The 22456-nt window shown below is 42.8% G+C and overlaps 1 non-coding gene across 1 annotated transcript; it reads left to right on the top strand.

The window, feature by feature from the left end:
• The first annotated feature begins 450 nt into the window (after window positions 1-450).
• Trnat-ugu (transfer RNA threonine (anticodon UGU)) lies at window positions 451-525 on the top strand. Its single transcript has one exon. It is a non-coding gene; the product is annotated as a tRNA-Thr (tRNA).
• The last annotated feature ends 21931 nt before the right edge of the window (window positions 526-22456 follow it).

The raw sequence follows: 22456 nt of genomic DNA on the forward strand, positions 1-22456 counted from the left end.
CGATCAACATTATATGATCATTCCATTTTAAATCACTCCTAATGCGTACTCCCAGATAATTTATGGCATTAACTGCTTCCAGTTGCTGACCTGCTATTTTGTAGCTAAATGATAAAGGATCTATCTTTCTGTGTATTCGCAGCACATTACACTTGTCTACATTGAGATTCAATTGCAATTGCATGGTCATCCACGGTAACTGTTCTTTCGGGAACAGATACTACAGTCATATATAGTTAAAATATGGCTTCCCGGCCATTGACCTTCTTGTGCGAACGCACACGCTATGCCCGAACTCGTACGGGACTTGTTAGATTAATCTGCCACAAGAAATGAGTATGATGGGCAAACATCTATTAACTACGAATGTAGTGGTGTGGACATGTCGGGATTGTGGATCTCACGGGGAGCGTGCAAGGGATAAGTTCCTGCAGACGCACTATCCTCTGTGTCCACGGTGGCTCAGATGGATAGAGCGTCTGCCATGTAAGCAGGAGATCCCGGGTTCGAGTCCCGGTCGGGGCACACATTTTCAACATGTCCCCAATGAAGTACATCAACGCCTGTTTGCAGCTAGGGTTTCCAATTAATTATCATTTCATTTCTAGCAAAGCTGCATGGTCATCCACGCTAACTGTTCTTTCGCGAACAGATACTACCGTCACATATATTCTTAAGTACCTAATCTGTTCATCTTTTTCCCTGAACGTATGTAATTTACAATATCAGTCAGGACACTGGATTTATCTCATCGTTTCCAGGCGATTCTCCTGTTTACAATAAAACATCGTCACGGGATTATTGTAAGGCAATTTTGATCTACTAGGGCAAGATTTCGGTCTTATGTAAAGAATGGAAGTTCTCTTCGGATGTGAATAAATGTAAATAATGTCCATAAGATGGAGAAAGAAGCGAATAGTACTCCATTACACGATTTCTGGAGCCGGTAATAGAGTTTACAGACCTCGGGGAAATAGTAAGAAATTAAATGAAACAGGACGAACACGTGAAATCTGTAGTGGGCTTGGCGAACGGATTACTTCGAATTATTTTGTAAATCTCTCCAATATGCCAATTCCAGAGTTATGACACTGAGTTTGGAGACTTCAAGAGGGTATAAAAACAACCATCGGACGAGATCCACTGTCGTCATCTTAACAGGTTTATGTATCCCGTACGAAAGGGTAACACAAATGTTCAGAAAACTTAAGGTCAAATGTTTAGATGAAAGATAAACTTGTTCTGGCGAAACCCTGTTAGATATATTTAGAAAACTATAATTTGACGAAGACTGAACGACAATTTTGCTCCACCTAACGTCAAGAATATGAAAAATAAGAGAAATGAGGTCGAGCGCCTCCTATACACATAAAGAATATGGCAAATTGCTAACGTTTATACGAAGTACCGTCTACCATCAACTTTACAATGTCTTGAAAGAAATTGGAGGATTTGGGTATACTTATTACTAACAAGGGTTCAGCTCTGCCTTGTGTTTCAGTTCTTGACCTATTCTCTTTTATGTGTAGGGGAACAGATAGCGAAATCTTGCAAGGCAAAGGGTAATGCAACAATTTTGTTACTGTGTAGAAAATTTGAGTGCATAACATATTAATGGTATCTGGTGTGCTTGCTGGCCGTAAGACAGTAGCACCATGACCACTCCGCCACTAGCCGCACATCATATCAGTGAGGTTCCTAGCACCTCGTGGGAGTCCTGAGCATGTAAAATAGTGCATTGTATTTCATATAATTTACAGTGTGTTACTCTTTCCATGGCTGTTGTGTTACTCTTTCTTATAAGGTCTTGCTGTATGCTTCTATGAGAATAATAGTATTTTCCTCTGCCAGTGTGCAACTAACTGGGTTGACAACACCAAGTACAATGCATGATCCGACAGAAATGTTTTACACCCATTTTCAGTTGTCTTTCACAGGTTAACTTTTTTCCCACCTTTGTTATTCACTCTGACCTAAAGATATCAAAGTGTTATTAGCAGCTGTAGCAGACACAGCCACCACCAGTGAGTAAAATTTGTGTACGAAGTTCTCACACATACACTGATTGCGTGAAGTGCAGGTTAGTTGCAGTGAGAAGCTCTCTACGCGTGTCTTATTTACCATCGCAAATAAGCACTAACCATCTGGCTCTGGTTTAAGGCGAAGCATAAGACCTATGTTAACAAAACAATTTACATAGGTTGTTGTTGTGGTCTTCAGTCCTGAGACTGGTTTGATGCAGCTCTCCATACTACTCTATCCTGTGCAAGCTTCTTCATCTCCCAGTACCTACTGCAACCTACATCCTTCTGAATCTGCTTAGTGTATTCATCTCTTGGTCTCCCCCTACGATTTTTACCCTCCACACTGCCCTCCAATACTAAATTGGTGATCCCTTGATGCCTCAGAACATGTCCTACCTGGTCAAGTTGTGCCACAAACTTCTCTTCTCCCCAATCCTATTCAATACTTCCTCATTAGTTATGTGATCTACCCATCTAATCTTCAGCATTCTTCTGTAGCACCTCATTTCGAAAGCTTCTATACTCTTCTTGTCCAAACTATTTACCGTCCATGTTTCACTTGCATACATGGCTACACTCCATACAAATACTTTCAGATGGCTTCCTGACACTTAAATCTATACTCCATGTTAACAAATTTCTCTTCTTCAGAAACGCTTTCCTTGCCATTGCCAGTCTACATTTTATATCCTCTCTACTTCGACCATCATCAGTTATTTTGCTCCCCAAATAGCAAAACTCCTTTACTACTTTAAGTGTCTCATTTCCTAATATAATACCCTCAACATCACCCGACTTAATTCGACTACATTCCATTATTCTAGTTTTGTTTTTGTTGATGTTCATCTTATATCCTCCCTTCAAGACACCATCCATTCCGTTCAACTGCTTTTCCAAGTCCTTTGCTGTCTCTGACAGAATTACAATGTCATCGGCGAACCTCAAAGTTTTTATTTCTTCTCCATGGATTTTAATACCTACCCCGAATTTTTCTTTTGTTTCCTTTACTGCTTGCTCAGTATACAGATTGAATAACTTCGGGGAGAGGCTACAACCCTGTCTTACTCCCTTCCCAACCACTGCTTCCCTTTCATGCCCCTCGACTCTTATAACTGCGATCTGGTTTCTGTACAAATTGTAAATAGCCTTTCGCTCCCTGAATTTAGGCCTGCCACCTATAGAACTTGAAAGAGAGTATTCCAGTCAACATTGTCAAAAGCTTTCTCTAAGTCTACAAATGCTAGAAACGTAGGTTTGCCTTTCCTTAATCTTTCATCTAAGATAAGTCGTAAGGTCAGTATTGCCTCACGTGTTCCAGTATTTCTTCGGAATCCAAACTGATCTTCCCCGAGGTCGACTTCTACTAGTTTTTCCATTCGTCTGCAAAGAATTCGTGTTAGTATTTTGCATCTGTGGCTTATTAAACTGATTGTTCGGTAATTTTCACATCTGTCAACACCTGCTTTCTTTGGGATTGGAATTATTATCATCTATATCCTCTTCCATTTCCATAATATTGTCCTCAAGTGCATCGCCCTTGTATAGACCCTATATATACTCCTTCCACCTTTCTGCTTTCCCTTCTTTGCCTAGAACTGGGTTTCCATCTGAGCTCTTGATGTTCATACAAGTGGTTCTCTTATCTCCAAAAGTCTCTTTAATTTTCCTGTAGGCAGTATCTACACTCCTGGAAATTGAAATAAGAACACCGTGAATTCATTGTCCCAGGAAGGGGAAACTTTATTGACACATTCCTGGGGTCAGATACATCACATGATCACACTGACAGAACCACAGGCACATAGACACAGGCAACAGAGCATGCACAATGTCGGCACTAGTACAGTGTATATCCACCTTTCGCAGCAATGCAGGCTGCTATTCTCCCATGGAGACGATCGTAGAGATGCTGGATGTAGTCCTGTGGAACGGCTTGCCATGCCATTTCCACCTGGCGCCTCAGTTGGACCAGCGTTCGTGCTGGACGTGCAGACCGCGTGAGACGACGCTTCATCCAGTCCCAAACATGCTCAATGGGGGACAGATCCGGAGATCTTGCTGGCCAGGGTAGTTGACTTACACATTCTAGAGCACGTTGGGTGGCACGTGATACATGCGGACGTGCATTGTCCTGTTGGAACAGCAAGTTCCCTTGCCGGTCTAGGAATGGTAGAACGATTGGTTCGATGACGGTTTGTATGTACCGTGCACTATTCCGTGAACCCTCGACGATCACCAGTGGTGTACGGCCAGTGTAGGAGATCGCTCCCCACACCATGATGCCGGGTGTTGGCCCTGTGTGCCTCGGTCGTATGCAGTCCTGATTGTGGCACTCACCTGCACGGCGCCAAACACACATACGACCATCATTGGCACCAAGGCAGAAGCGACTCTCATCGCTGAAGACGACACGTCTCCATTCGTCCCTCCATTCACGCCTGTCGCGACACCACTGGAGGCGGGCTGCACGATGTTGGGGCGTGAGCGGAAGACGGCCTAACAATGTGCGGGACCGTAGCCCAGCTTCATGGAGACGGTTGCGAATGGTCCTCGCCGATACCCCAGGAGCAACAGTGTCCCTAATTTGCTGGGAAGTGGCGGTGCAGTGCCCTACAGCACTGCGTAGGATCCTACGGTCTTGGCGTGCATCCGTGCGTCGCTGCGGTCCGGTCCCAGGTCGACGGGCACGTGCACCTTCCGCCGACCACTGGCGACAACATCGATGTACTGTGGAGACCTCACGCCCCACGTGTTGAGCAATTCGGCGGTACGCCCACCCGGCCTCCCGCATGCCCACTATACGCCCTCCCTCAAAGTCCGTCAACTGCACATACGGTTTACGTCCACGCTGTCACGGCATGCTACCAGTGTTAAAGACTGCGATGGAGCTCCGTATGCCACGGCAAACTGGCTGACACTGACGGCGGTGGTGCACAAATGCTGCGCAGCTAGCGCCATTCGACGTCCAACACCGCGGTTCCTGGTGTGTCCGCTGTGCCGTGCGTGTGATCATTGCTTGTACAGCCCTCTCGCAGTGTCCGGAGCAAGTATGGTGGGTCTGACACACCGGTGTCAATGTGTTCTTTTTTCCATTTCCAGGAGTGTATCTTACCCCTAGTGAGATACGCCTCTACATCCTTATATTTGTCCTCTAGCCATCCCTGCTTAGCCATTTTGTACTTCCTGTCGATCTCATTTTTAAGACGTTTGTATTCCTTTTTGCCTGCTTCATTTACTGCATTTTTATATTTTCTCCTTTCATCAATTAAATTCAATATTTCTTCTGTTACCCAAGGATTTCTACTAGCCCTCGTCTTTTTACCTACTGGATCCTCTGCTGCCTTCATTACTTCATCCCTCAAAGCTACCCATTCTTCTTCTACTGTATTTCGTTCCCCCATTCCTGTCAATTGTTCCGTTATGCTCTCCCTGAAACTCTGTACAACCTCTGGTTCTTTCAGTTTATCCAGGTCCCATCTCCTTAAGTTCCCACCTTTTTGCAGTTTCTTCAGTTTTAATCTACAGGTCATAACCAATAGATTGTGGTCAGAGTCCACATGTGCCCCTGGAAATGTCTTACAATTTAAAACCTGGTTCCTAAATCTCTGTCTTACCATTATATAATCTATCTGATACCTTTTAGTGGTATCTAATTTGAAAAAGTACTGAAATTCCTTAGTTTTATTACATAACAAAAGTTTATACTAAAACAACAGCATGTAGATAGGATAATTATATGAATGAGCGGTGTCTGTTCTTTTGAACAGGTCATATAACTGATTAGTCTCGATGAGCAATGAACCCACAATCTTCACTGCAGATGGCCATTTACGTTCGAACTCCAGTGGGAATCTAAAATTACCAAGCTTGGACAACATGGACGGGGACTGCGGGTAGGTATCGCGAGTTGGGAGTGTGAGTCGGCCGGGAAGCGTGCCGTAATAGTCTGCGTATTTGCGGTAAATATCGTGTCTGAGTGGCGCAGTGGTTAACCCAGTTGCTTAATAAGCATCAGATATCCGTTTCGAGTTTTCGTCTGGCAATCATTTTCTCTCGTCGCCGTTGATTCTGCCCAAGGTGACCATGTAGTTGATGTCATTAGTTCCTTTCATTTCCTTTCCTTTGTCCTCGCTCCTCCTCCAATTTATATAAGATAGGATAATATCGGTGACAAACGCAGCCTGACCTAAGCAGCTAGTCTAACAATAACGTCGGCTTCTCATGATGATCGTCGTGCACTGCGCCGATTGTTATGGCGCCACAAAATCGATCACCGGCAGTTTAAAGGCTCATTGGATGATACCGGATAGTATACCGACAAAAGATTTCTTAACTTTAAGCACCCGTCGAGTAGTGGATTACAAACTTCCAACGTAAGTTTTACTGACGCACAAAGATTACTGAGTACGTACATCATTTTTTAGTCTTACTATAAGACTAGTCTTCCACAAGTCGTTAAAAAATTGACATTTGTAACTTCATTAAAATTTCATAAGGCTCCATCAGTGTTGTTAGTATGAAAATGAGTATTTCTGTTCGATCAGCCCTTTACAACCCCCCCACCCCGCCACCCCCCGCTCCTTCTCATCAAAAATGGTTCAAATGGCTCTGAGCACTATGGGACTTAACATCTATGGTCATCAGTCCCCTAGAACTTAGAACTACTTAAACCTAACTAACCTAAGAACAGCACACAGCACCCAGCCATCACGAGGCAGAGAAAATCCCTGACCCCGCCGGGAATCGAACCCGGGAACCCGGGCGTGGGAAGCGAGAACGCTACCGCACGACCACGAGATGCGGGCAATCCGTCTCCTCACTCTTTCTTCTACATACATATAGAAGAAAGAGTGATGAGACAGGGAGTTTCGGGGGGGTGGGGTGGGGGGGTTGTTGTAAGGGGAGGATCCAGCAGAAATACTCCGTTATTCCAAAACTTAGTCAAGATACAAAAATCTAGAGCAGCACCAACTGCTCTACATACCGTTTCATCGTATCTGACTAGAAATGTGATCTGACGTCAGGTCCACATTATGCAAAAGAAGAATTTTTTTTAATGGAGGGTGTTAGGGCTATAAGCGCAGATATTTTCATTGATGACTGAGCAGAGTGTAGCGAACAACATTAGGGTACATCAGTATGTACTTCATTTGGAGACTAATTATTATAGCTATTGGGAGTAGTATGTTTTTAGTTTGGTTAGAACCTCCTAGTACATGAGGCGGGAAGAAGCCATAGAAGTTTTTCTTCCCCTAGTAGCAGGTCACGTGTTGAAGTGTGGACAAGCGTACTAAGAATGTTTGATCTATACTGACTGGCAAAGTCCACTTAGAGGTGCAGTTACGACCGTTCAGGAAACATCGGGTAGTAAATTATGTGACAAGTTTGCAAGAAGACTGTTATACCTAGAGAAAAAACAACTAACACATTGGAGTGGATGCATATATACCCATTGTCTTGCATATAACAGAAATAAGATTTACAATTATGTTGAGTAACGTGTCCTGCATTTTCTCCAGAGTTTGCAGGATACAGGAAAATATACAGTAATTAAAATGCTGCTTATAGGACGACATGTAAAAGTGATCACTTTAAGAAATCACAAAGAAAAAATATATACAAACCATCTGTATTCTTAATTGACCCAAAGAACCTGCGTATTTCTGTTCGATACTGCCTTCACCCCCTCTCCCTCTTGCTCTCCTATCTCCCTGCCTCTCTTCCAACTCACGTCTCTCTCTCTCTCTCTCTCTCTCTCTCTCTCTCTCTCTCTCTTTCTCCCTCTCTCTATTCCTCTCACTTTGTGTGTATGTAATCTCTCACTCTCTGATTCTGTTTTATCCTAAATTTTAGTCAAGATACAAATACCTCGAGTAGCACCAATTGCACACACAGGTACCAATGAACGTAATACCCGCACCTATCCTGCTAACAATTTGTATGTTCAACCAAATAGACTTCGTCACTGTCGGCCGCGGTGGCCGTGCGGTTCTAGGCGCTGCAGTCCGGAAACTCGGGACTGCTACGGTCGCAGGTTCGAATCCTGCCCCCGGCATGGATGTGTGTGATGTCCTTAGGTTAGTTAGGTTTAAGTAGTTCTAAGTTCTAGGGGACTGATGACCTAAGATATTGTCCCATAGTGCTCAGAGCCATTTTTAGACTTCTTCACTGCTGTGACACAGTTGATAGGTTTTTATTGTGACATTCATTTTATTGTTTGCTTTTCAGTTAACCTCTTCTACCACTATTTCCCTCTCGGCATTTGTTCAATATTAGAAATAACAGTACTGCTTTAACATTACATGAAAAACGTATAGTCACTCGACAACTATAATTTTCAGCATTAAAGACTAAGTAGCAGTTCAGTTGTACATTAAGAGGAAGAATCAGTCCTGGCCGGCACTGTGGAAAGAAGTGGATAGAGGAAGAAGGATTAATGCCTTCTTGTAATACTGTTGACTGTGGTAAACGCTATGGATAGTCTTAGAGACGAATAGTATTCCCCTGAACTTGCACCCAGATACTTCTTCCGCTTTCCTCTGATGAAGAAATCACTGGATGACAAGTGTTTCCAGAAGCACGACTTCTGATTATCGAGATGGAACATTACCTGAAGAACCATAAGGCAGACTTCTACAAGTAAGAACTCCACAAGGTCACTCACATTTGGAAAAAAGTTTCTCATGTTGCGAGTATGTCAAGGAGAATAGACACCAGCACACGTTCTCAAGGCTGCAACTTGATTTTTCCAACTTTGTACCCACAGCCTTATGACTACGCCTCGCATTTCCCCAACAGAAAGCGTTTTGTTTTATAAGAAATACAACAGAAGAGATTCCGGAAAAGAAGTGCTACACCACCGGATGCCTATAGCTAGCTCTTTATTTATCCGTTTTCCATAATTTACCACGACTGGGTTCGATATATTTCACGTCATTTACCATCATTGGTTAGACGTGCTGCAGTAAAACTTACATGGAACACCAGAGATCTGATGTGAGTACTCATTTTCTTTTACCAGTTATTTGGCCTTAGTGATAAAACTTTTTGTTAGAACCTTTCTTCAGCGTGTTGTTTTGCTGTTGTTCACAAATTGGAGGCAACAGGGTAGTATCAGAATCACTCACACTTTTCATTGTGTCATATTAACAGCTGGAAGAATAATTTTTCGATAAAATTCACTTATTCCACGGTGCCAATTTCCTTTAACATACATATTCTACGAACAGAGTTCATCTACATCGATACTCTGCAAATCACATTTAAATGACTGGCAGAGGGTTAATCGAATCACCTTCGCGATAATTCTCTGTTATTCCACACTGGTACAGCGAGCAGAAAAAACAAACACTTATATCTCTGCTGTTCTGAAAGGATAAATTTTTTAAAAAACTGGTCGAAGTTTGAAATTTTTGGAGGTGTTTGTAGTGTAGTCTTAGGCGGGAGCGAGGCAGAGGTGACTAGCAATATAGACAAGAAGAGAACAGAAGCTTTCGGAATATGATCCTAGAGAAAAACTTGGAAGGATCCATGGGTAGAAGTACAGGATATAAGATCCGCAAAACTCGCTTATTTCCACATAGACCCAAACATGTTTCGGCACCTGTGTGCCATGTTCAGTGGATTTCTGTAAAATTTGATGTTTTAAGTAACAAGTAATCTGCGAAAATTAAAGCTTAAATACTTTTTGTCTTTTGTTGACATTACCACAGTTTAACATTACGATGTTACGCAGCGATGTAAATGATGGTTTACCTCTAGCTTTACTACTAGCCATCAATAACTAAGTTATCTTAATATGAATTTAATTAACGAGTTAATTTATCGCTTTGTATCTAAATGTAATTTTCTTGAGGTAAAATATTTCACGACTCTGTGTGCCTATTACTTACATTTAGTTGTCGCAAGTATTTTTCATATACATTCTCTGGAGTTGTCGGAAGCAGACACAAACATATTATGCAGAACGTTGTAAATAACATCGATTAAACTTCTCCAAAACACGGTTTAAGTGTTATTGCTATGTGCCCAGTCTCAGTTGGTATTCACTTGTTCGCAAATGACTTTGGCGCCAAATTTTAATATTGTTTACCCTCTCCCCCGCTACTCTGTCTCTCTGTGTTTGTTCGTGGGTGCGCGTGTGTATATGTGTGTGTGTGTGTTTGTATATGTGTGTGCGTACGTGCGTGCGTGCGAGCGTGTTTGTGTGTAGCTGTTTGTATCTTATTTTTTCTATGTGTTAGACTCTTAGCCTTTTCACAGTGTTCTGTATTCGTTTACAATCTGTTTTCCGTAGGCTAATACCTTCTGTATGTAGCAGTTTCCTTCTACTATAAGTTTGTGGTACAGATTGTGGCTGAATTTTCGTATTTTTAAATGTGTTTCTATTTAAGTTCGATGATGGTTGTGGTCTGTTAGGTGGTCAGCATATCTGCTGTGGGAGCTGTTACATTTTAGAACTCTTAAGCTTTCTGATTATCGTGTTTTAATGTTTCTGCATGTTTTCCCTACGTATACTGACTGACAAGTGTTACACGGAAGTTCTTATATATCTGATCTGTTGAAATTATCTATGGAAGTTTCCTGTGTTCTGAGCTTTTTTTCTTTTTGCATTGTCTGTCCAATTTTGAATGTTGCCTGTTCTGTGAACTATTCTATTAATGTTGGTTAATATGTGATAGCTTTCTTTCTGCGTGGGTTGTTGCTCTGTTGTGTCTTGCATGTGGATGTGGTCATCGTGCGTGTGTTCTACTTTCCTGTGTTGTGCAAGGTCTTGCATACATGTGGCCTGTTCATTATTTTTGTGTTTACGTATTCGTCGGTTTAGTTTCTCAGTCATGTGGATATAATACCCATTTTCTCCCGCTATTTATTTGATTCGGTTTAGCTCTTGCCTGTAGTTCAGTTTACATTGAGTGTCCTGTTTAATCTGTAGAGCAAGAATCTGAATCTTGGTTATTTGTATGCTGTGGGGTGGTTTGATAATTGTGAACTGTGCTACTTGTACTTGTCAGCTTCCTGAATATTGTGAAGTCACCTCTGTTGTTTGTTCTCGTTATTGTGAGATCAAGTAAATTTTGCGTGTTATTCGCTTCTGTTTTTAATGTTATGTAAAATTTGAGTGTAAACTGTTTATTTCACTGTGCAGTAGTTTTATTATGTGCCTGCAGATCATCTCTAAATCGTTCATGAATATGTTGTCTAAAATGCCACTAACTGCTGATCCCATGCATAGTCCTTCGTGTTCGGAATAAATTTCTTCTTTCAACACAAAGTAACTTTGGTTTTGTATCGTTATGGTCTGACTCCTGACTACAGTTACATTTTAATCAGTGTGTGTGTCTGGTGTGTTGCCTTTTTCTATTAGTAGTTGTGTGACGATGTTTATTCTTACACCTATTAGACAACACGTGTACGTTGATATGACATCAAATATGCTGTGTCTGGTATATTTATGTTCTTGATTTTACCTTTTAATTAATTTGAGTTTTCCAGGCTGGGGAGAAGTGAACACCAATTGAGAGTGAACACACAACAAGAACAAGATTTACACTGTGTTTTGGCGAAGTTTAATTGGTGTCATTTATAACAGAAGTTTTGCAGAATATATGTACTATTTGTGTTCGCTTCACAACTCAAGGGGACGCAGAAGAAAACAGATTTGTAAGAACTATATGTAAGTAATCGAAAATACAGCTCGAAAATACAGCCGCGGACTGTTTTAGCACAAGAAAGTTACGTTTAGGTGTGAAGTTACAAGTTAACTCGCCATCCAAAGTCTCATTATCATAATTCAGTTGCAGATGAAAAACTATTAGTACACGATAATGTACAGAGGCTAGCGTATAACCCTAAGGTAATAACAAGATCACGGAAAAACTGTTTCACGCTCAATTTTGGTATCTTAATTATCTCTTAAAATACGTTCAAATTTTACACTTTTAAATAAAGAAAATCCACTGAGAACGGCACAAAGGTGTCGCAACATGTTTGGGTCTGTACGGAAAAACAGTGTCTTGTGTGACAGGCGGGGTTGAGAGGCAGTAAGGCCGGGGTGACCGAGCGGTTCTAGGCACTACAGTCTGGAACCGTGCGACCGATATGGTCGCAGGTTCGAATCTTGCCTCGGGCATGGATGTGTGTTAGTTAGGTTTAATTAGTTCTAAGTTCTAGGGGACTTATTACCTCAGAATTTAAGTCCCATAGTGCTCAGAGCCATTTTTGAGAGGCAGTAATTTTTGTCTGCAAACAAGGCCAATGTAAGAGCAAGAAAACCTAGTTTGGAATGTTATAGGGATATTACGGAGAACGAACTACGAGGAAAAAGATTTATGCCACAACCTGATTAAAAGAAGTGATAGATAGGAGGCTGCACGGGATTAGCCGAGCGGTCTCAGACGCTGCAGTCATGGACTGTGCGGCTGGTCCCGGTGGAGGTTCAAGTCTTCCCTCGGGCATGGGTGTGTGTGTTTGTCCTTAGGATAATTTAGGTTAAGTAGTGTGTAAGCTTAGGGATTGATGACCTTAGCAGTTAAGTCCCATAAGATTTCATAAGCATGTAGTTAGATAGGAGACATTCTGAGGCATCACAGGATAATTCGGTAATGTAAAGAAGTGTGAGAGGTAAACATGATACACAGCACCCAAAGCATGGCCGCAATAAGAAGGGTTAAATGGATTTTGGGTGTAGATGTTATACAGAGGATAGATTAAGTATGGTTCAGAAGAAAGACGACGTTCTTCTTTACGAACCCTAGGGGTTAAATTTCGTTAAGCGGAATCAGAGATACACTATTACACAATTCTGCAGCCTCCATCGCATTATCTTGGAGTTAGCATAAAGATCAAATAAAGGCGATTAGAACGTGCACAGAGTTTCTCTTTCCTTCGTCCCATTCCCGAATGTAATAGAACAAGGAGAGAGTAATCATTGTACAAAGTTCTCATTGTTATTCACAGCATAGAGCCTCGCAGGATGTGTATGTGAGAAAGAGGTAACAAGGTATATTTACTCTGGGAGAATGATTCCTTTGCACTGAAAGATCGGATTGGGTAACAGCTTAAAAAGGATTCGTCGAACTTCTTAAAAGCTCTTTTCCAACTCTCGTATTACGACTGTTACGTGTGTGTTGATTAGCGAGTGCGCAAGCACCGGGAGCTCGATCAGTTACGTGAGCAGCGTATCCCGAGGGCGGGAGACGCACATCACACGGCGAATTACCTCAGTGATTGATTATGCCGGCTCCGTGGGACTCTAAAGCGAAACTACTCTCCCCTCTATCCACAGCTGCTGAGCCAGAAGCTCCAACCATTACCTCGAACCATATTGTGCATGCGTCATCCCTCCTACTCGCATAAGGATGCACCAGACCGTCACCATCAGCTTAATGAATCATTCTTCCTAGTGTTCAATGTGATTCTCTTATCTGCTTCCGGTACGAATAGCAATTAAATGACCTGCTGTCCCTAAGGTGTAGTGGAAATCAGTATATAGGCAGGGCACGTACGAAAGTAATAGTACAATGTCCTCAACATACTCTATCGAATTTTTTATGAAAGTAGTAGATACTTATAAACCGCAAACCACAAACGGAATAACATAGCTTCCTTCGTAACAAGAGTGGCAAGATGAGAAGTTTGCATTTCCTAAGTTGTAATTAGAGTAAAGGCACTATGTGTAATTCCACTCTTAGTACTTAGCCCTACCTATCTTCTTCCTAATTACCACAAAAAAACTCTTTAGGATTTACGAGGGTCACTCCAAAAGAAATGCACACTACCTCTTTTTCAAAATCCATCTTTTATTCTACATGTTTGAAAGTTTTACAGTGTGTAGATGCATCCTTTAGGAACAATATTTTCATTTCTCCACACAATTTCTATCCTATCAACTGCCTTACGCCATCTTGGAACCAGCGCCTGTATACCGGCACGGTAAAATTCTGGACCAACCTATCAGAGCCACTGTTTGGCAGCGTGTGCAAGGGAGTCATCATCTTGAAACCTTGTTCCACCAAGAGAGTCTTTCAGTTTCCCAAATAGATGATAGTCACATGGAGCCAGGTTAGGACTATAAGGCGGGTGTTTCAGTGTTGTCCATCCGAGTTTTGTGATCGCTTCCATGGTTTTTTGACTGACATGTGGCTGTGCATTGTCGTGCAACAGAAAAACATCCTGCTTTTGCCGATGTGGTCGAACACGACTCAGTCGAGCTTGAAGTTTCTTCAGTGTCGTCACATATGCATCAGAATTTATGGTGGTTCCACTTGGCATGATGTCCAGAAGCAAGAGTCCTTCGGAATCGCAAAAGACTGTAGCCATAACTTATGCATCAGAAGGTGTGGTTTTGAATTTTTTTTATTGGGTGAATTTGCATGAAGTCACTCCATTGATTGCCTCTTCGTCTCTGGTGAAAAATGATGGAGGCATGTTTCATCACCTATCAAAATTCTTCCAATAAATTCATCTCCATCATTCTCGTACTGTTCCAAAAGTTCGCTGCATACCATTTTTCTTGTTTCTTTGTGAGCCACTGTCAACATCCTGGGAACCCACCTGGCACAAACCTTTTTTAACGCCAACACTTTCAGTATTCTGCAAACACTTTCTTCCCCCCTTAAAACGTAGTGTGACAATTCGTTCACTGTGAGGGGTCTGTCAGCAGTCACCAATTCATTAACTCTCTGCACATTGTCTGAAGTGTGTGCAATACGAGGCCTGCCGCTGTGAGGACAATCCTCAATAATGCCGTGCCCACTTTCATCACGTAACCTGCTTGCCCACCGACTAACTGTACTGCGATCGACAGCAGCATCTCCATACATATTTTTCAAACTCTTGTAGATGTTTCCCACTGTCTCGTTTTCACAGCACCGGAATTCTATGACAGCACGTTGCGACTGACGAACGTCAAGTGTAGCAGCCACCTTGAGACATGATGTGACGGCGCCACTCACGGGAACAGATTGACCTAAGTTTGAAAACAAGCGGGAAGGATTATCTACACACTGTAAAACTTTCACACATGCAGAACGAAAACTGTGTTTTTACAAAAATAGTGTGCTCTTCTTTTGGAGTGACCCTCGTATTTTATCTGGCTTCGTATTTTTTTCAGCGAAATTGTCACCCGCTTTTCTCATATCGCACTTTTCAGCTCATATATTGCCTCAAATTTCCTTCCATTGCGATAAACACGCATTGCAAGTGTTCTCCAAAGGTCCCTTAATACTTCACATCTGACCTATATAGAGGCCACAGCCAGACATCGATATCTTTATACTCAAATCATTTTTTGGTTATACCAGAACAGTCGCACTGTCTTGGTGAAACACTATACTTCTGGCCTCTACGTTCTCACACATTCTAATGAGTTCTGTCTCTAACATCCTAGTGTACATGTTGTAGCTCATTTTGGTATACAGCAAAAGCAATGCGTGAACAACCTTTAGCTCAGAAGCCTGCCCGAATCATAACACTTCCGTCACCAAAACGTCTTTTCGTTCTTACCCGCTGCTCTGTTTATCCTATTCCGAATGACACAAGTTTTTCAGCATACTACAGTCTAGCGTGTTTATGTTTCGTAGGTTTCTGCATTCGTTTGTTGAATGCAAGACATTTGTCATTTGACAAAATTTGTCGCACACGTCTGGTATTTACTGACCACTGTAAATCAGAAACAGGTTAAGAAGAATAATGGTTTGCGGCCATTGCTTTGCGCAAAAGGAACCGTTTCGATGCCTCAAATAATTTTCTACTTAGCCATATTTTACGTTCTGTCCATAAAGTACGCCCAGTCTATTGAAATTGTCAACCTCTGTACTTGAACGGTTCCACTTCTTGACGATTTGACAATAAGAGTTCCCATTTCATTGCACGCGTCGATATTTGCTTTTTCATCGCTTGATAACTATTTTGTTTTTGGCATTATGACAACCGTGATTTAAGTGCGCAACACACAGTCCAAATAATGGTTTCTCCTATCTGCAGTAAAAGCACATAAGCACATCTTAACACCACACAGGGCCGACTGCCTCTATATCAGTTCCTTCCTCTACCAACTAAATCGGGGATTTTTGTTACATATTGTACGACCGATATAAAATGCAGTAACATTTAACTGCATTTGTCAGTATACTGGATTTCTTACTATTGCATGTGCATTATCCACAACTATTTCAGCCGACAATGTTAAGTTTCCTACAAATATCCATGCTTTTATAATGACTTCCGCTACTGCCCATTTCCCATACTGTTTAGAATACAATCAGCTCTATTGCTACTTATACGAGGTTAGATTTGGGTAACGCGTTTGAGTACTGCAAATTTTGTAGATTTTCATAGAATGTCTAGCCAGAGGGCTGTAACAGTCAAGCGGCAGAATCACTCAGGAGAGTTAATCCGCCTGAATTTCAACTCTATTTATCGTGCTATGGTGGTTTGCCACTATAACTTCGTTTTTGTTAACAATCAAAATCGGCAGTTCAGATTTTTCTTGTAAAACGATAAAATTTTCCCACAGACTGAGTCGTTTCTATGTTTGTCAGTCAAATTGTCCTCGAAAGTTGGCATGAGTCCAGTTTCTAGGAACAGCCTTAGTTTGGCACTAAATTTCTAATCGGCGTACACTTCACTGCACACAACTGCAATCCTCCGAAGTATTTCAGCTTCGTGGTGTACTAGTCATACACATGTCAGAGCTCTTAGTCGTACTTAAGTTATTTCACCATGATTTGACACACTTCATTGCAGAACATACGATTCAACTTGGGTCTTCCGGGTTATCGTACTCAAGTTATTTCACAACAAACGGGGACAAATTCGTGGATATATTACATAATAACTTTGACGAGCTTCTATTTAAATTATTCACATCATAGCATGATGACTTTCTAAGAACTCTAAACCGGTAATAATCTTATTCATGTGACCTGAAACCGAAATATATTACTAAAAATTATTTTAACATCACGGTACAAGAGTTCCTCTAAGGTAATAAGAAATGTCTGTGCAGTTATTGAGTACCAGTATTATCCTCACGGTATTGTGCAGTCTGCGGACACTATTTCTCAGATCATTGTAGCCGGCATCGTGATGTCACGCAAGGTCCGGTAAAATTCGACTGGTAATCCATCGGGCCCTGGACGCTTATTGACCTAACCTATGCCCAAGGTGTACCTTCCCTGCACAGACGAGATTTTCCCCATTAATGCCGTCGCCATTGCTTTTTCGTTAGTGTGTGTCATCTGTTGTAACGTTTTTGCAGTAACCTCTTCGTCTATGGCTCTTTCCTGTGAAAGACGACGAAGATGATCTTGCATGGCTTTCACCATGGTCGCTTGTGTCTTCCAGGCGCGACAACCTTTCTTAGTAAGGCGTGTTATTGAATGTCGGTGGTGTAATGTGGGAACCTCTGTAACTATTTGGTCCTGTCGTCTCAAGCGGCCTATGCGGCGCTCAAGGACCTCGACGCTCTATCCCCATCTCCGGAGCCGGCCGCGGTGGCCGTGCGGTTCTAGGCGCTGCAGTCTGGAACCGCGGGACTGCTACGGTCGCAGGTTCGAATCCTGCCTCGAGCATGGATGTGTGTGATGTCCTTAGGTTAGTTAGGTTTAAGTAGTTCTAAGTTCTAGGGGACTGATGACCTAAGATGTTAAGTCCCATAGTGCTCAGAGCCATTTGAACCATTTGAACCCATCTCCGGACAGACAACGAAAACGAACTCGAATCATTGCTCACGCATTATCAATGACGAAGTGCCGCTTAGGAGGCACCTGCAAAGTAAAACAAGAGAGAATTAAGGCGCCAGCAAACAAAATAAACGAAAATACCATGGCCGCGAGCCACTGGTTTGTTTGTAAGTCCTTGTCGACAAAAGTGGGGTCCTGCCCACTCGTCTCTTATAGGGTGGATAAAGGGTCCTGCGATCTCGGATAGCTATACAATAATTCAAGCAAATCACATTAATAGTTTTTATTACAATAAAGAAGATTGACAATACTTAACTTTGATTACAACGTGTGGTCGCAAGCGATGGGCAATATGCAAACAAATGGTTCAAATGGCTCTGAGCACTATGGGACTTAACTGCTGTGCTCATCAGTCCCCTAGAACTTAGAACTACTTAAACCTAACTAACCTAAGGACATCACACACATCCATGCCCGAGGCAGGATTCGAACCTGCGATCGTAGCGGTCACGCGGTTCCAGACTGTAGCGCCTAGAACCGCACGGCCACTTCGGCCGGCAACATGCAAACAGCCAGTGTCTTTCGTTATCTAGAATGTCCATGCAACTTTATCACAGTCGCTCACAAGTCACTGCTATCGTTAATATCATTTCTCTTTTATGCCTCTCAGTTAGTGTCCATCTTCTACTGTGCTGGTGTGCTAGTGCTGGTCTAGTACTGTGCGGCCGAGGCTGGAACGAGCGGTGCTTGTATTCTCTTATTGTGGAGGCCGCTCCTATCGTGGTGCCGACCTAGTCAACGAGCTATTACCTGACGTCGTCTCACAGCCTTCTCTGTTCTTGCCTGGTGGTTACGCCGGAACACACATCAAGAAGTCTCTACTACAGGGTTGGCCCATTTCTAGTTACCCTTATGGTATCACGCCCCAGTCACTCCTCAGGGCTCTCAACTGCAGGCTGTTTGGCATCACATTGTGGAACATAACCTTCCGCTATGGAGCGTACGAGGACGACGTGCTGCTGGTGGTTCGTTCAAACGATGAGTTCAGCAACGTATTAAACTGGATCGAGCAATATGGAAAGGCTGCCATCAGTCCTGAACATCAACAAGTCGGGGACGCTAGATACTGGACGCTGTCTCAGGCTGGACGCCGTCGACCCCTCCCAACAGTCACTGAACTCAGACATTTGGGAATCACGTTTAGAACGGATGTGTGTGGAACGGCAGCGGCATACTATCGAAGGTTACAACTGCTTGTTAGCGTGATGGTCTCCAGAACTTGCTCTGGGACTAGAACCAGCTGCAACGTGTGGAATACCTGAACCTCTACGTCGCTTCAAAACTGAATCACGTGGCATAGGTTCTCCCTCTGCCAGCTGTGATAGATCACCGATTTATGGCGGTCTTCGGCTATTTTTTATCCACAGGATACATATTTTAAGTACTTTATAACACTCTCACCCTCCCCCTTCGCAATGGAGGACTGGGACTGGTTAACTTGCGAGCATGGGCAGCTGCCCTTAACATGGCCAGTATGCGGAAACGATGACAAGTCAACGTGTCTCTCTCATAGGTCTTCTACTGAAGGTCCCGAGGCCAGTCTCTCATATCTCGCCGATGTCTGTGGCGCACGTCGCAATACATCTTCCCATGTATCGATATTCATTCTGGAATACAGCTTCGTAACTTCGTATCTCCCCACAATTCGTCAGCCGAAGCGAAAGACTTTTACACCAACTTCTGCGGTCAGTTTTGCCTAACGTGGTAGAAACCAAGTACCCGACTGTCTGTTGGCCACCAGTGTGGAAAACGATACAATGCCACTTCCCGCCAACCACTGTGCGTGCGAGTTGGTATAAAGTCACCAACAAAAAATGTGCGACGTGACACCAGCTCCATGCTGTCCATTTAACGGACTCCCTACTTCGCCCCGACTGTCGCCTCCTCAACGCCGATGACTAACTCTCGTTCCATTCTGTGTGCGGATGACTATCACTTTTCCCTCGACAAATTTCATGCGCTTCATGGTTGAATGGAATGACAATCGACTACATCTTTGGTAAAGGGGAGAAATTGGCGCTTGATTACTGGTGGCACTTGCCAATCGCTGACAACGCTCTAGGCACACCAAGATACTATACACTCTACCAAAAGTATTTAAACAGTGTTTTCATAAACCCCCGGTGGTTGGGTAGTGCCAGGCTCAGTTAACGTACGGCGGGGCATCACACCGAAGACAGAATGACCTGAATTGCAAGCAGTTTGAAAGGAAATAGACTGGCTGATTCAAGGAACACTGCATTTATTCAGGCATTAGCTATTGAACGTGAGTCTGATGTAGATATTTTACACAGCATTATTGGAATCAGAAGACGCTAGTGGCATTGCACAAGAAAACTTCAGTTGCACCATATCCTGTAGAAAGATTCTTTTAGCTAAAGTAGTGCAAGCGATATACAAATCTATTTTAGTTTATGCTTTGAATGGTATTTTTATTGTAACATTGTCCGCCCCCGGTAGCTGAGTGGTCAGCGCGACAGGATGTCAGTCCTAAGGGCCCGGGTTCGATTCCCGGATGGGTCGGAGATTTCCTCCGCTCAGGGAATTGATGTTGTGTTGTCCTAATCATCATCATTTCATCCCCATCGACGCGCAAGTCGCCGGGATGGCGTCAAATCGAAAGACTTGCACCCGGCGAACGGTCTACCCGACGGGAGGCCCTAGCCACACGACATATTTTTTATTGTAACATTATGTTTTATAGTATTTTCATTTGTACTCATTTACTAATTATGATCATATATATAAAAAATTAGTGAATAATAACCGAAAAATGTAAACCTGCGGAGCCTATCACCTTGGGAGAATTTATGGGAATAGTCAGGGGCAAAGCCTGAAGCTGAAGATGGATAGTTCATTTCCCTTTTTTTTTTTTAAGGTTTAAAGTGGCGGTGCCAAGTAGGGGTAAATTTTATTTTCGGTTCTTTATTTTTGGGACTTCAATTTAAATTTAGTTAGATAAGAAAACAGGGCCACAATCTCCTCAAAAGAAAGAAGGAAGGTTAGCGTCTTTAATTAGTACGTCAAAGGCCTTGCTGCAGTGGTAACACCGTTTCCCGTCAGTTCACCGAATTTAAGCGCTGTCGGGCTGGGCTAGCACTTGCATGGGTGACCGTCAGGTCTGCCGAGCGCTGTTGGCAAGCTGGTTGCACTCAGCCCCTGTGAGGCATACTGAGGAGCTGTTTAGTTGAGAAGTAGCGGCTCCGGTCTCGTAAACCGACATACGGTTGGGAAAGCGGTGTGCTGCCCCTCTATATCCGCATCCAGCGACGCCTGTGGCCTTAAGGTGACACGTCGGCCAGTTGGTACTGTTGGGCCTTCACCGGCTGTTCGGGCGGAGTTTTCTTTTTTTCTATGATTAGCAATCTTGACGTCATTGGTTCCGGGTGACTTCCGGCATGAGAATTCACCCTTATACTGCCAATGGCCTTTCAAAGACAACCGTGCAGCGGACATAGATTCACACCACTCTGTTGTCCTTAGGGTGCTAAACAGTCCCTAAAAGGCGGAAGAACAAGCAATGATCAACAGTCTGACAATTCAGAAGACAATGGGGATCACTGCATTAAAACACAGAATTACTTTTGAATGCATTAGGGGAACAGCAGTGATCAATGTCTTGTAAATAATTACTATTAAAAACAGTCTTGATCACGATTTATTTAACAAGGTGACCGGTTTCGACCACTACTGTGGTCATCTTCAGACCATTGAGTAGGAACCCCTTTCTGTTTTGATTCTCCAACAGAAAGGGGTTCCTACTCAATGGTCTGAAGATGACCACAGTAGTGGTCGAAACCGGTCACCTTGTTAAATAAATCGTGATCAAGACTGTTTTTAATAGTAATTATAAAACACAGAATGTTTATCCACAGAATATGAGGGGAAGGGACCAGTTAGGCAATTCTGACGTTGCATTTGATAATGGAAGCAAGACTGAGAAAAATCAAGAAACGTTCATAGGATTTGTTAGCCTTTAAAACCGCGTTATCTTCGAAATTCTGAGAAATGGATAGACGGGTGATACGTAATATGTACAAGATCCAAGAGAGAACAATAAGAGTGGAAGACCTAGTACGAAGTGCTGGGATTAAAAAGGGTGTAAAGACAGTGATGTTGTCTTTCACCTCTAATCTTTAACATATACATCGAAGTAACAATAATGGAAATAAAAGGAAGGTACAAGAGGGGAATTAAAATTGAAGGGGAAAGGATATTAACGATAAGATTTGCAGATGGCATTGCTATCCACAGTGAAAGTGAAGAAGAATTACAACGTCTGTTGAATGGAATGAACAGTCTGGTGAATCCAGAATATGGATTGAGAGCGAATCGTAGAAAGGCGAAAGTAATGAGAAGTAGCAGGAATGAGAACAGCGCGAAAGTTAAGATCGAAATTGGTGATGACGAAGTAAATGAAGTTAGGGGATTCTGGGAACTATTCAGCAAAATAACACATGATAGAAAAAGCAAGGTGAATATAAAAAGCAGACTACCACAGGCAAAAAGGCGTTACTGGCCAAGAAAAGTCTGCTGGTATCAAATACAGGCTTTAAAGAAGTATCTGAGAATGTATGTTTGGAGCACAGCATTGTATGTTAGCGAAACATGGACTGTGGGGAAACCGGAACGGAAGAGAAACGATGCATTGGCATTGGAGACAACACGGCGTCTAGGAGAGACTAC

The sequence above is a fragment of the Schistocerca cancellata genome, chromosome 7 (assembly GCF_023864275.1).
Source record: "Schistocerca cancellata isolate TAMUIC-IGC-003103 chromosome 7, iqSchCanc2.1, whole genome shotgun sequence".
In the NCBI taxonomy this organism is placed as follows: Eukaryota; Metazoa; Arthropoda; class Insecta; order Orthoptera; family Acrididae; genus Schistocerca; species Schistocerca cancellata.